This window comes from Nanorana parkeri, unplaced genomic scaffold, assembly GCF_000935625.1.
Source record: "Nanorana parkeri isolate BGI_ZX_2015 unplaced genomic scaffold, ASM93562v1 scaffold771, whole genome shotgun sequence".
Classification (NCBI taxonomy): Eukaryota; Metazoa; Chordata; class Amphibia; order Anura; family Dicroglossidae; genus Nanorana; species Nanorana parkeri.
This window is the reverse complement of record NW_017307039.1, coordinates 305,283-320,276: the sequence shown is the minus strand read 5'-3', so window position 1 is coordinate 320,276 and position 14,994 is coordinate 305,283. Positions and strand designations below refer to the sequence as shown.

Here is a 14,994-nt window from a genome sequence, read left to right as displayed (position 1 = left end):
AGAGAGAGAGAGAGAGAGAGAGAGAGAGAGAGAGAGAGAGAGAGAGAGAGAGGAGAGATAAAGAGGAGTGACATCTTGTGTCCCTGATTGAGGGCCATACACTGCAGAACTTGGTAAATATGCCAAAGCACAAAGTGTCCGGAACGCATCCCAGCTGGCTCCTTGCATTCAGGGGTGGGAGGGGGCGTGGCAGTGCATTGAGTCACAGCACAGCAGCCACGCCCACCCAACCGCAGCGCGAACGCCTGCACCCAAGCGCATGGCACATCAATGCCTGCATTATGGTCCGGTGCAGTCAGAAAAAACACAGGCATTGATGTGCCACATGTTCGGGTGGGGGCGATCGCACTGCGGCCGGGGGGTGTGGCTGCTGTGCCATTGACTTCAATGTACCGCTATGCCCCCTCCTGCCCCTCAACGCAGGGAGCCGCCTAGAATGTGATCCAGTGCGTTCCGGCACCAAATTGGGCCGGAACGCACTGTTTGTGGTATGAACTAGCCCTCAGGTTCTCCTAAATTCAATTAAAGAATAATTTAAATGGTTTATGTTATTGAGGCACACACCTTCCCATCCAAGTCTCTTCCCAACAGCACTGTGTTTGTTCAGCTCATAGTTTTAATTTTTAAAACAGATGTTGGTCCTGCTTGCTTCATTTTTTACTTTAATAACTTCTTTTTATTGGAGGATCCAAAGCACAACAGCTTTCTTTTATAATCAAATACGCTCTTTAATACCTTAAAAAGTACACAACGTTTTCTGGCCAATCAGTTAACTTCTTTGGCAGTTAAGTTCTGACACTGCTTTATGTAACTACCAACTAAATTTAACATTTTTGATTATCACTGAGCAGAAAGGGATGCAGGGAATAAAAAAAAACAGTTTAGGCTCCATTCACACTGGAGCGGCTGTCCGCGCATATTCCACCCCCAAAATAGTGCAAGCACGATAATATGGCAGATTCCGCACGTTCGCGGCTAAATAATGGCTGCAAACAAGCGGAATCCGTGTTGTTATTCAACATATTGCGTTTGCATTCCGTACGGTCTTCCGCACGGAAAAAATGCACAGGAATAGCAAACGCTATATGTGAATGGAGCCTTATCCTTACTTTATGGCATTTTCAGAGAAAATACAAGGATAAATTGCTACAGGGCAAAACAGTATACCACGCGGATGGTGTATTGACTCAGGCACAATGAGCCAGATGACTATGGATGAGACCTTTATCACATAAATTGATTTAATTGCAAAGGACAAAGTTTCCATAGCAAATAGGAAAAGTATTACTGCGGAGGTTAATGGTGAAAGATTCTTGAACTGCATCACACCGTCTGGGGACAAGCAGAGTATCCTTGTAAACATTTGTACTGTATGTACTGTAAGTGAAAACCCTTGCTAATAACGGTCTCACAGTTCAGTTCCAAGGTGATGAATGTACAATCCGAAACAATAAGCAAATCCTTGCAAAAGGAAAATTGGATGAACACCTGTACAAACTCATCACCACAGACAAACAAGTGAAGACAGCCACTTATAAGCCACACAACAAATGTATCAATCTATGGCACAGACGGCTAGGGCAACGAAACCCAGAATCTATAAAAGACATTATAACGCAAGGCTTATTTGAAGATATAACCATACTGCCCTGCCAAATGCTCTTGACATGCAAATGCTGTATGGAAGCAAAGGCCATACGTACCCCACTTCTACAGGCCACTCAAAGAAAGACCATTCACCACATGGAGCTCATACACAGCGACGTGGGTGGACCAATGAAAACTCCCACATCAGGCAGAAACAGATATCTACTGACTTTCATTAATGGTTATTCCAGGAACACAACAACTTATCTGATGAAGCACAAGAGTGAAACAAAAACTTCAAGAGTTTGTAGTCATGTCCAACAACAAATTCCAATGGAAACCAGGAACTATACGCACCCACATTGGAGGGGAATACATCAGTAAGGAAGTGGAATTATATCTAAAGAAACAAGGTATAGTACACCAGACCACCACACCATACACTCCTGAAAATGCTGTAGCTGAACGGAAAAAAATTGCACTCTTATAGAAATGGCCAGATGCATGCTGTCAGACGCCAACCTACCTAAGAAGTATTGGGGAGAAGCAGTCTTGACTGCAACATACCTAAAGAACAGACTACCTTCAAAAGCCATTGAAAGCACTCCATTTGAAATGTGGCATGGATCAAAGCCTAGCCAAGGGCACATCATAGGGGGGGAAGGGGCGAGAGAGAGAGATTGGAAATATTGTCAAACCATCAGAGCCCAGTCACAGCAGAGGTCTTGTGGCAGCCCTAGTGGTCATGTGGAAAGCCCTACAGTGTGGGTAGTTGAAGACAGGAATAGTGCACACACCTTGGGGAGGAAAGGTATGCTAAGCCTAGGCAAAGGTTATGGAGGAGAAAGGACAGCATAGGGTCAGTGGGGCAACAGCTGTCTGGAGCCACCTGCAATTCCTGCTGCAAGAATCCACAGATTCTTGCCACAGAAATCCAGCTCCAGAGTCAAATGCGTCTTAATGAGGCCTTATTTTCTCAGATTTATGATCTGAAATGCTGAAAAAGACTAGGGAGCTTCTGAGAACCGCATAGTTTACTGTAAAAATAGTGTGCAAAGTTAATTTCTTGCACTGCTGATAATTTATATGTTAAGATCAGTGGCAATATTATCACAACTGACATTGCTAGGTCCCCTAGAGTCACTGGAGGACCCACTATTATAATTTGGCAATGGGGCCCCATGATCTGTAGTTACACCCCAGCTGCTGTACCTGCACAGAATATCCAACCCCTGACAATTATCATGGGAAAAAATCATACATACACATTGTACTTGTTATTTTATATCTATATCTGGATTGTATCTGGCTAATACATTTTCCTGCATTACGTGTTCATCTACAGTATATTGCAAACTGAATTCAAGTTTTCCCAAAGAGACAGCAGATATTTAATGCATGAACTTACTGTTTATCTTGATAAATTTATGACAATTGCACAAAACAGCTACTGCTCAAAAGAGCTTATCTTACATTAGATCTGAACATTGCTGGAACTATTCTTCTCATGCAATGTCCAGTCAATAACTGTTGCACTAGTTATGCCTGTTCTGTTATCAACCTAATCCTTAAAGATGATGACAGATGATGATGGATACATAGACTGATGTTCATAGACCAAGAAATTCTGGGACAGATGGACACAGACTGACAGATGATGGTGGACACAGACTGATATTCATAGATCCAGAAAGTCTGGGACAGATCAGCACAGACTGACAGATAATGATGGACACAGAATGATATCCATTGACCAAGGAAGCCTGGGACGGATGAACACAGACTGACAGATGATGGTGAACACATACTGATATTCATAGACCCAAAAAGTCTGGGACAGATGAACACAGACGGACAGATGAAGATGGACGCAGAATGATATTCATTGACCAAGGAAGCCTGGGACAGATGGACACAGACTGACAGATGATGGTGAACACATACTGATATTCATAGACCCAAAAAGTCTGGGACAGATGAACACAGACGGACAGATGAAGATGGACGCAGAATGATATTCATAGACCCAGAAAGTCTGGGACAGATGGACACAGGTTGACAGATGATGATGATGGACACAGGCTGGCGGATAATGACGGACACATACTGGCAGATGATAATGTATACAGACTGACAGATGATGATGGACACAGACTAGGATGTGACACAGACTGAGAGATGTTGACAGGAGGGTGTGAATCTGGGTGATATTGGGCTTTAAAGGTGGTACAAAAACCCACTCCCACTATGACAAATTAATGCTAGTGGGGCAACTGGGAACACATTTTATATTTTCTATTCCATGATATTCAGCAAATAAACAATTCTGTATTAGAATCGACAGAATAGAGTCATGTTTAAAGTACACTTCCAGGCAACAAACAAACTGCTATTTTAGGCAATTGTATGTATTTGAACACACCAAAGAGCACAGAAAGCAACCAGAGACTGCCAAAAATGTAAGAGAGAGAAACAGCAGACCTCCGCATACCTTGGCCAGTACTATCATATATCAGCAATGGTAAGATGGTACCTGCAGCCAAAGCATTTTTATTGGTTTTGGATAGGGTCAGGATCTATCTAATTTTTATTCTCTGGATTATATCTGGATCTATCTGAAATGTCTGAATAGGTTTGAGAGTTGCCTTTAAAATAGCCATTGTACTCTACAATAAAATGCACACCTTGCACAGAAGTAACTTTTGATCCAGTGCCTCCCATCCACACCCTTTCAGATTTTCATTTCTATCTGAATCACCTTTGGGGAGATTTTTACTGCTTATCCTAGTGACAACAATATCACTGAGACAAGGGTCTCAAGTAGGGACACTTAGAAAACCAAACAACCAGCTGAAGTTCTAACAAATCTTAGACTGGGTTCACATTCACAGGCAATTTACAGGCTTTGTTTGCGCATTTGTATGTGTGTGGTTCAAGCGGTTTTTTTTGCACTACTTGTAGTACAGAAGAAGAATCAATCATTTTTAAAAGCGTAATCTTTTAAATGGGAGAGCCCAAAAGATGTACGGAAACACGCATTTTTCAGGTGATCCCATTAAAGTCTAAGGGGGCAAAAGTCTTGTTTCTGCCTGAAAAGAAGATCCTGTACTTTTTGGAGTGATTGGAATTTTGCTACAGGCTTTAAAGGAGAACTATGGGATAAGTGCTTTTCCCCATAGTTCTCCTAAGGGTCACGGGAGGACATAAACTAGCGCCCTCCCGTGACCCAACGCTCAGTATATCGCGAGCCACAGGTCGCGATATACTGAGACCGCCGCAGCCAGGACGGATTCTGACATTACTGTCGAGATCCACCCAGCTGTGTGAGTGACAGCTGGCTCTGCCTATCTAGAGGCAGAGCCAGCTGTATCCGCCCCCTCCCCCGTCCGTTCCGCCAGTCAGCGCTGGAGGATTGGAGCTCTGAGGGGGGGAATCCCTGCAGGGAGCCTGACAGTCACGGCTCTCTGCAGGGAGAAGATCGAGAAGTGAGCAAGCGACGCTATGCGTTCGCTCACTTACTGATCTATTGAGCCGACGTGTGACAGTTTAATTGTCACACGTCGGCTTGAACTATGAGGTTGAGTGAAAACCACTCACCTCATGGTTCTCCTTTGAATGCTCACATGTGAACAGGCATGATAAAAGACAATTGGATTGTAAATGTTGAGTGTTTTGTAACTTCGAGCTCCAAAACATTCTCCAGGACAAGAAGTGAAAAGAAATCTCCATATTGGGACACATACAGGAAAAAAAACAAAAAAAAAACTGACAGGGGTCTTAGCCACTCCTTACTGTATCCAAAACTAAAATGAAAATGTTTTAACTTTATCTCTCTCCTTTTTTCACAGCCAGCTTTGCAATATTATCAAAGATTAGGAAAATTAGGCAGCCGCATACAACATGGTAAAATATTTCTAAATGATGCAATGTTTAATAGACGGAAGGAATGTAGAGTAAGTGTATATTCTGTAGCTACTTCCTTATTCTTTTATACACCCTATATCCAAGGGAAACATGTGCTAAGAGAAACTTGGAGGCTGCCATTGTTGCCTTCCTTTTCTGAAAATGCTTCTCCCTTTCTGAAAATGCAACAAGCATGCAGATCAGGACTTCACTTTCTGCAGATTTTTTTCCATGTTAGCAGCTCAGAATTTGGAGGTTATCAGTCAGCCTTGAGGTTTCTCTGAGCACACGTTTCCACGTTTCCCCCCCCCTCCCACACACACACACACACACTGCAAGGGTTAATCTCATATTAAGTCCAGGGGTAGAGGAACAAGCTGTAATATTTATTTATTCACTACAATATTTATATAGTGCTGACAATGTTTGCAGCGCTTTACATACACACCAGACCATTCCCTGCCCTCAAGGAGCTCACAATCCAAGGTCCCTATCTCACATGCATACATACAGGGCCTATTTAGACAGGAACCAATTAACCTTCCAGTATGTCTTTGGAGTGTGGGTTGGAAGCAGAGTACCCGGAAGAAACCCACGCAATCACAGGGAGAACATGCAAACTCGATGTAGAGTGTCCTGACCAGTATACTTCTAACACTCCCTGCTCCAGCAGGCTTCTGGCACTCATCTCTCTGCTTCAACACTCCAGATTGTGGGCAGAGCCTTGCCATCCTTAAGTACAATGTCGGACTGCTGGTCCTGCATTGCTCAAGATGATGTCAGAGTGAGACGGCCGGCGTGTTGAAAAGAAAAGGCTTTGGGGGCCCTGTAGCACTGTGTGGTGGAAGCCTGCCTGAGCATGGAATAAGGTAAGTATTATGGCTTATTCCTCCACCCCTAGACTCTAGTAAGAATTTAACCCTTGCAGTGCGGGAGGCCACCCTAAGGGGCAACAGGTTCAGCCAGTATTCGTGATGGCAAAATTGTATGGTATTGTATAACCAGGGCTGTACTTAGACCTTGTGTCCTGGGCACACCTAACTGAAGATTACTTATTTCACAAGCTCCTCTTTGTGTCATGTTATTATTCTAGAAAAAGGGATCCAAGAGTGTGCTATTAAAGGCAGCATGGTGTTTGCTTTATATTCAACTGGACAGACCACCAAACAAGAGGAAGATGTTTTTAATGTTTTTAAAACTGCAAAGTCTTTAAACAACCCCTGTATCCCATTTCCAAAAAAACTGATTTCTTGGTAAATTTAGCAACAACTGACTGTCACGATCTGGGGTCCGGGGCACTGGTTCGTGTGAGCTCCGGGTCTTGCAGAGTGGGTTAGGATTGCTGGCTGGGGTGATGTCTGGAATGCTGGTCACAGGAAGTGTGGGGACTAAGAGTCTGTGCGTTTTCGGGGACGCACTAGAGGCGCAGGATCTAAGAAGGGCCAGGTTTTCCACAGCGCCTCTAATGGTGAGGATGGTTGGCTGCTGGATACCTTCCAGGTTGCGGCCCTCTAGCGAACCCGCACAGACTCAGGGAACTGGTTTTCAGCACCGGGGCTCAGAACACAGACAGGGCAAGGCCTGTACACATACAGCAGTACAGCATACAAAGGGACACAGGAGCAGGGGTCCAAACAACAATGGAAGGGAACACAAGGAGACAACAGAAAGACAGCACAACACGGCTATCCAGAGATAACAGTAGCAAGACTAAAAGGACAAACAGCCACAAAGGAGGAAGACAAACTCACAGGTAAGCAGGATCTCACACGGAGCACAAGGAATGACAGGAGACACAAGGAAACAAGCAGGTAAATAGTAATCCGCAGGGATCCAAGGCAACAATAGCACATGGGGTCCGGCTAAGTCAAACGACACATTGCTCGAACACTGAGAAATGAGTGGTGCCGAGCACCTGGGACAGGAAGCAAAACCCTGTGCCTGATCATGGCACAGGGAAGTGTGACACTGACCAAAAAGTAATCACACCTTTTGAGGCTTAGAGCTGTCCCATCTAATCCTGCTGCCCTAGGCACTGGTTCACGAGTGCCCTATTAGAGTAGTAATACAGTACAGTACTGCTCTGAGTTTACTACTGTGGATGTTTAGTATATTGTATATAAAAGAAACTGGTTTAGTTATGACATTGGAAAAACAGAACGCATTTCTTGAACCATACAGACACAGTGGTACATGAGATAAAAGGACACAGAAAAAAAGGGGTATGAGTTGTTGGCAATAAAAGAGTACATAGTACAATAAAGCAGAGAAACACTGGCTTACATTCAGTTTACTTGGAACAAGGTATGCATATACAAATGTGGTCTCTTACGTTAAAATCAGTGTTGACTGCAGGCAAAGTTTGAACAGATTAGTCTTCATTACTTTTAAGCTCCCCCTATTAACCACATCAGAAGAATGCAGTACTGGGTGTTTGGGCTGCACTCGTCACATTATACTACACATGTTTCAAAGTCATCTGACTTGTGTTCATGAAATAAATTATGTAGGAGTGGTTCTATTTGGAAATAAGACTCATTATGCCTGTGCTCTGTGTCACGTAGCTTTACTTCCTTCTTTCAACTGGGGATGACAGTAAAACAGTGCTTATCATAGTGAGCGTAGCCATATCTGGACAAGCCTATCTTTATCTCACAGGAGATCTGGAGCAAATATTCTGCAAGTGAGCTAGCATGGGCACCTTTAAGAAATACAGCAAACATGTATATTGGACTGCATGGCTATATTCTATTTAATCTGGTATCCGTTTGTTACATTATCTCTGTATGCATATTGTATGTTGGCTTCTGCCTAAAAACCTTTATCTGTGCAGTTAATGCACTGGAACCTTGGCTCATGTTTTTTTCTATTTACCAATGTATTGCTACAAAACCAATTATGCTGTTTTTGTCATTTCTATCTTGTAAATGTCAATAAAAATGGTTGAAGTGAAAAAAAAAAATTATATTAACTTTATAACTGTCGCAAGATTTTTTTTTCTGCAGCACTCCTGAATTCCTTTTAAAATGGCAAAAAGTATCTTCCAAATTCAAAAACGATTAATAGTCTTATAATATAATCCATTGATATGCAAGGTATAATATTGCAAAATAAATCAAATCAAATCTACAGTATATAAACACTAATGGTTGTAATACCTTACAGTCGCTTAAATATTACCTGCCTTGAAACTAAAATGAATATGTAGAGTGAATTAAACGCTTAAACCTATAGCATATTTTGCAGTTCACAGTGTTTGCAGGCTTTTCTGTTCCCCTGAGCAGGTGTTTCTCAGTGGTACTGTCTAAGCTTTGGCTTTGTGTGACTTTGATGGACTACAGTGCCTGTGCTTACCGAAGCCGGAAAACTAGCACAACCCTATAAAACACAGCAACCAACCAACCAAAAATACAATAACCTGAAAGAAAAACACTATTAAAAAAATTAGTATGCCTACATTTACTTATGTGTATAAGATTAGTTATTTCCTGGAAATTAGAAATTGCTAATATAATACAAACTTTAAAATAGTTTTTAGAAGTCTGTGTACATGTGAGTGTGTGTACCTCCAAACTCTAACTATGATTACATGAAGCTTTCTAAGTTGCATTATGTTCCAGGAAGGACTACATCTTACCTTTGTATTGTGAACGTGTCTGAGTCCGTGTTCTGCATGGTGCTGTAACTATGCAAGCCCTATATATATAGTAGCTCAAACAGAAAGTAGGTGTTTTTGGCTCAAGGCCAAATCAGTTTCCGCACTAGGAAGTCATTCAAAGACAAGCAGCTAAGCATGCAGGAGGATGAAATACACTTACTGGTCCAGGGTGCTGTTCGTCGTATTACTGATCATTTAAAAAAATACCTCCTATTTACTTTGATTCATTTACATACAGAACACCACTTCTGTTGCTGTGTCATTCTAGCTGATAGTTTAAAAAACTGTATATTTCTGGTATACATTTAGTAATTGAAACATAATAAACTAGCTATGACAACAATGAAATGCAGTGCAAAAACGTTTAAAGCCCGATTGAAATCTTGCTTTCTATTACTGGTATGCAGTCAGGCACTTTTTTTTAACAAATTAATGTTTAAAGCTGTGTGGCAGCAGCATGCAGGAGAGCCGGACTGCTGTGCTCACACAAAGCGCAGTGGTCCACATCTCCATGCCCCAATCAACGATGCTGCACAGGTATCATGAGCATTGTTGATTGGAATACTGTGCAAGAGGTGTGATAGAGCACTGAAGATTCGGACCACTGCGTTCTGTATAAGAGCAGTGGTGCGGTTCTCTAGTGTGCTGCTGGCAAAGAGCACTAACACATACTAAAAACATAGGGGTCTATTCACAAAGCTGCCGATGGATCCAGCTGTAGCTACGGCTGATCCTTTGGTTAGCTTCGGTTGCGGGAGCCCTTCAGTTCAGTCGAACCCAAGGGCTGCTGTATGGGCTATTAACTATATCCGTACAGCTGCTGAAGGCGGCCCAGCTGCTCAGCCGAGCTGAAGGCATAAGCTTCGGCTTGACTGAGCTAAAATGTCAGCCAAAGTGGGGCAAATGTCCAGGCCAAAGGCTGGGGCACTGTACCGGACTGCAGGCACAATGTGCCTTGCGATACCGTGCGGGCGATCGCATTGCGGCCAGAGGGAGTGTGGCTACGGCGCCATTCACTTCAATGGCCCACCACGCCCCCTCTAGCCCCACTAAAAAGTGAGCCGGCCGCAATGCAAGGCAGTGCGTTCTGACCAGAATCGGGCCGGAATGCACTGCAACTGGTGTGAACGGGCCCTAATAGTTTACTTGTTACAAGATCTGACTGCACAACAATAGTATAAAGCAACACTTCAATTGGGCGTCCATTCCATTACTTTGGGGACATATTTAAAAAAACATTGAATGTGAATAATCTACTGTATATAAACTCGTTCACCAGGAAGATTAACCTGCAGTGAATGTTTGGTGAATGTCACATTCACTACTTTACAAATATGCCTGCTGATATACTAACTTTCTTTTCTTTTTTTTTACCCATAAGAAAGGGTTTAGAAGAACTTTGGGGAAAATGAGCATTAACCCAAGCTACCCTCGCACTGCAAGGGCTAAGCACTCGTTTTGGTCTAGGGCGGAAAAGAACAAAGTTATACTCACCCAATCCTCTGATTAGGCTGGCTCTTAGACCGGTCCCTGGAACATCTCCCCCCCCCCCCCTGCTGCAGCAGTCTAAGGTCCCATACATCATCACGTTCTATACACAATGTATAGAATGGGAGCACCACTGCAAGGAATGACTATAATTTTTTTCGGGGTTCTGCTTTAAGGCAGATTACTACTGTGTGTGGGTCACATCCGACACTTAGTCACCTTAAGAATTTATACTGAATGAGGCTTTAATTTGTTTATTAGATTATTAGGTCTTATTTATGTTCTTTGGATATATACTGTATGTTGGTGTGGCAATCTTAAAGTTGACCTCCAGCAAAAACATTTTAAATTTATTTCCTGTCCCAGTGACCCTAGTCACTGGAATAGGAAGTAAAGAAAAATCTCCCTGGTGGGAAGATATATAGCAATAAAAACCTGCAAGTTCCAGCCCTTACTCACTCTACTAAAAAAAAGTACCGGGTATATTTATTGCTGTCTGAAGTGCCAGATCAATGAGTTGGAAAAAGAGGTGACTGCTTTGGCTGTTTCACCAGGGGATGGGGGATTAAGGCAGAGAGACCTGTACCTACAACCCATAATGCTGACTTCAAAGCTCATTTTCAGTAGCTATCTGACATCCTCACATTGCTATAACCCACCACATAATATAACAAGGCTTCATTGTACATTAATAAAAGTCTATGCACAGTCAACATTTTATTGTTTTTACGATGTGCATAGAGGAAATAAGAGTTAAAATCCCTCTCTGTTTGCTTTTTGCTGTCTGTGTTCTGTTGAGGAGATTTCTCTTCACTCCCTTTCACAGCAGAAAATATGAGGCAATTTGTACAAACGTGGAAGAACTCCCCTATTACAATTGTCAACGGAACAGGTGACCCCTTTGGAAGATTTACCCTCACCTCTTTTTCTATAACAACTGTAATATTTTGGCTTTCTTGTCACTTTCTGTCTTCATGACAGTAGTCACCAGAACAAATATACTGTATAGGTTGAATCTCCCCAGCAGGAACATCGACAGCAAAAAAAACTTGACAGGGATTCGAAAGCTCTCCTAACCTATCCACAACTCCACAAAATAATATAACTATGCCTACTTTAATGCTGTCTACTTTAACTGTAGACAGCATTTATGATACAATGACTGTCCTGGTGGCCATATTGGGTGTATCCTGAGTGCCCGTTATCTGTAGACGTGTGGAGACAAATGTTGATAGCACATCTAGCAGAAAACAGTTACACATATTGAACTGAGCTTCAAAATCTGCTTGGTGTCTGTATTAGCCACTGGATTGGCTAGCTGATTCTAAGACTGGCCGTAGATGGGAAAAAAGCTCACATGAGATGAATAAAAAAAATATTGCTTTTTGTTCTCATAATCCAGAAGAGAATTGGGACTCCCTGCAGTCCTTACCTGATGCTGACAGAAGTTTACGAGCCGTACATCTGACTAGGGATGATGTTCAGGTTCGCTGCTACCGCAGGTAGCACATGGTCCCAGGGATTTTATGTGGGGATTCACTGTAAAGAATTGTTTAAAACCATAATGTGCTGCATGCCCTTTGAACTTTTAAACTAATTGGTTTAGAAGGGCTTATTAGATCAGCATCCTCACTATAAAAAGGGGAGCACAGAGCAGCTAGTCAGTGAATTGGAAGCTCTTGCAAGAAATATATAGGGAAAGCTGACAAATGCATTGGGGGAGATTAGGGTCAGTTGGGAAACTGTACTTTAATTCTGATTGATAGCTCCCAATCCTTTTATCGGAGGCATTTTTGTCTTTCATTTTATTTTTGTGGTTGATTTCGAGATCAGCAGTCACAGTCAATCGTAGCTGCAGTCCCATCCATAGGAAACCTTTTTTTTTTTTCTTTTCTTTTTTTTTCTTTATTACTGCAAGGATTCCCTGTTTGCATGGCTACATGTTCCTCATGGCAGTTCCCAGCTTCTCGTGCCTTTTTATGGCAGCAGTCTATTAGCCCTAAAAATGAACCCCCCCCATAGACTTAAATTGGGATTAACCTCTAAGTTCAGGTTGTTTTCTAACAAGATGCGCTGAACCCTTGGCAAATCGAACCCAGACAGATTCGCCCATCATTACATCTGACCCTCCATTCTTCTACATAAAAAAAATTGAAAGATCAGCCAGGCACATTAAGAATTTCCAAATAGCTAGAAATGTTCCCTGTGCAATAACAAGGGCTCCTGTTTGGCTGCCCTTGTGTGAAACAGACACAACCAGATAATCAGAAGTAATGCTAGAAACTGAGACTATTTACTGGGCTATATATATTTGAATGATCACTTTTGAGTCAGTAACATCAGCTTATGCTGATTCCCTGATATAGATCCTTGGATTTTTAGAGTCCTTTATAACATTATTGGTTGCCAGCTTAGCTCGTAGATGGCACAGGAGGTTTGATTGCCTTGCATCTTTGTCTCCTGCTGCCTTTGATAGGGAAGCACTGCCTCTGCCATGCTACTGCTGGCATCATACCTGCCCCCCGCCCCCACACATACTGTGTTTTCCCGAAAATAAGACACTGTCTTATATTTTTTTTGGCTCAAAAAACACACTGTGTCTTATTTTTGGGGTAGGTCTTATTTATTTTTTTAAATGTACAACAATCCACACTTATGTATGTAGAAAAGTCTACATGTATTGATGTCAAAAAATATGGTGATCAGGGCAATCGGGGGTGCCGTACCTTTCCAAGTGCAATTTGCTAACCAATCGCTGGCCAGAATGAGCAAAGCGCATTTCACTATCCTGGCAGGCGGAGTGCATTTGTTATCTCTCCGCCTGTGACAGGAGCCGGCGCTGTAGAGGAGGCATCGGCTTATGCGGCTCTGCTCCCTCTGCTACTGCCTCGCTTGCTCTAGCGCTGGCTTCGTTGGCACCGCTGATTCTCTGCCACGGCTCTTCAAGTTCCCCCTTATGCCACCACCGGCCCTGGGAATGGTCACAACTAGGTCTTATTTTCAGGGTAGGTCTTATATTTTAGCAATTCCCAAAAATAGTACTAGGCCTTATTTTTGGGATAGGTCTTATTTTCGGGGAAACAGGGTAGTAAAGTGCTGTATGCATCTTGGATGGTAAAAATATATCTGTGTTTGTTTCAAACATTCAGTCATATTCATGAGGAAGTATCATAGTTTACATTTCCCTGCACATGATGCACTGGGGGATACTTTACTAAAGTGGCTCATTTTTCACCATGCTAAATAAAACCAGAGTTCACTTCTAACACAAACCCAAAGGTGTTAATCATCCCTTAAATCTACAATAGATATGAACTAAGAGCCACACAACCCAGCTGAAAGGCATGTTGGTCCTACTCAAAACCACTGGCTCTTCATTCCCAGAGACGGGCAATCGAATTGTCAGGTAGAAAAACATTTCCAATTGCTACCGTTCACCTCTGAAATAAGTGGCACTTTTGGTACCCGTTGGTGCCGCTGACTGACTCTCCTCTCCAATGACATAAGCTTGTTAGGTTGCCAAACCTTTCCATTGTAGTATTATGTAAGGTAATAGTCATTACACTTTAAATATACTACATGCTACTACTTACAAACAAGGGCTGTTACTAATATATTACCTCATTATTTTAGTAAATTGTGTATAGATATTTATTTCCAAACACTCAAGGATCTTTCTATTTGAAGAAACTATACAAGATAAACAATTGAATAGCTTTTTAGAGGGGAAGTAGACCATTTATACACAATTCTACTATAGTAAGCCTTTCCAAAATCTTCCATCTATAAATATTTCAGTATAGGGATCAGTTACCCTAATATAGACAAGCATACAAAAGGTCACACTCAAACCTAAGGAAGAAATACAAAGTGTATATCTGTAAAATGTGATAGCTTCTGGTTATAGCTATAGCATAATGTTTTTGCTCATTTATTATAACAATAACAATTAAATATAATGAAAAAAAAATCAGTTGCAGTTATTTCTTTACTTAAATATTGCTTTTTGTTCAAGTCAGTTTAAATTAGAAAGTCATTTAGTATTAGTTTAGAAGTGAAATAGTTATCTAAACTTGTCAGAAAAGACACTGCACAGGGTTGTAGTAATCAACATATTTTCAACACATCCTCTGCTTTCATGGGGGGGTTTAGAGATTGTTATTATTTAACTATCAGCGTGAAAAGCTGTGAGAAGTAATGTCTAAGGTTTCTAACTAGGGTTAGCATAACAGGATCAAAATTGCAGGAAAAACATTAAAAACTTTAGATATAAGGATGATAGCTGATGTTTGGGGTTTGGTGGCAAAAAAACTTAAAGACAGTTAGTGAAGAACATAGATTGTACATAGCCAGAAAAT

General features: G+C 41.9%; 1 protein-coding gene across 1 annotated transcript in view; it reads right to left on the bottom strand.

Annotated features, from left to right (window-relative positions):
- The window catches only part of LOC108793657, a 45,206-nt gene extending 35,986 nt beyond the window's left edge, over positions 1 to 9,220 (bottom strand). The window contains exon 1 of the mRNA XM_018564663.1: positions 9,128 to 9,220. The gene's annotated coding sequence lies outside the window, so the exon portion shown is untranslated. The remainder of the gene's footprint in view (positions 1 to 9,127) is intronic.
- Positions 9,221 to 14,994: the final 5,774 nt, after the last annotated feature.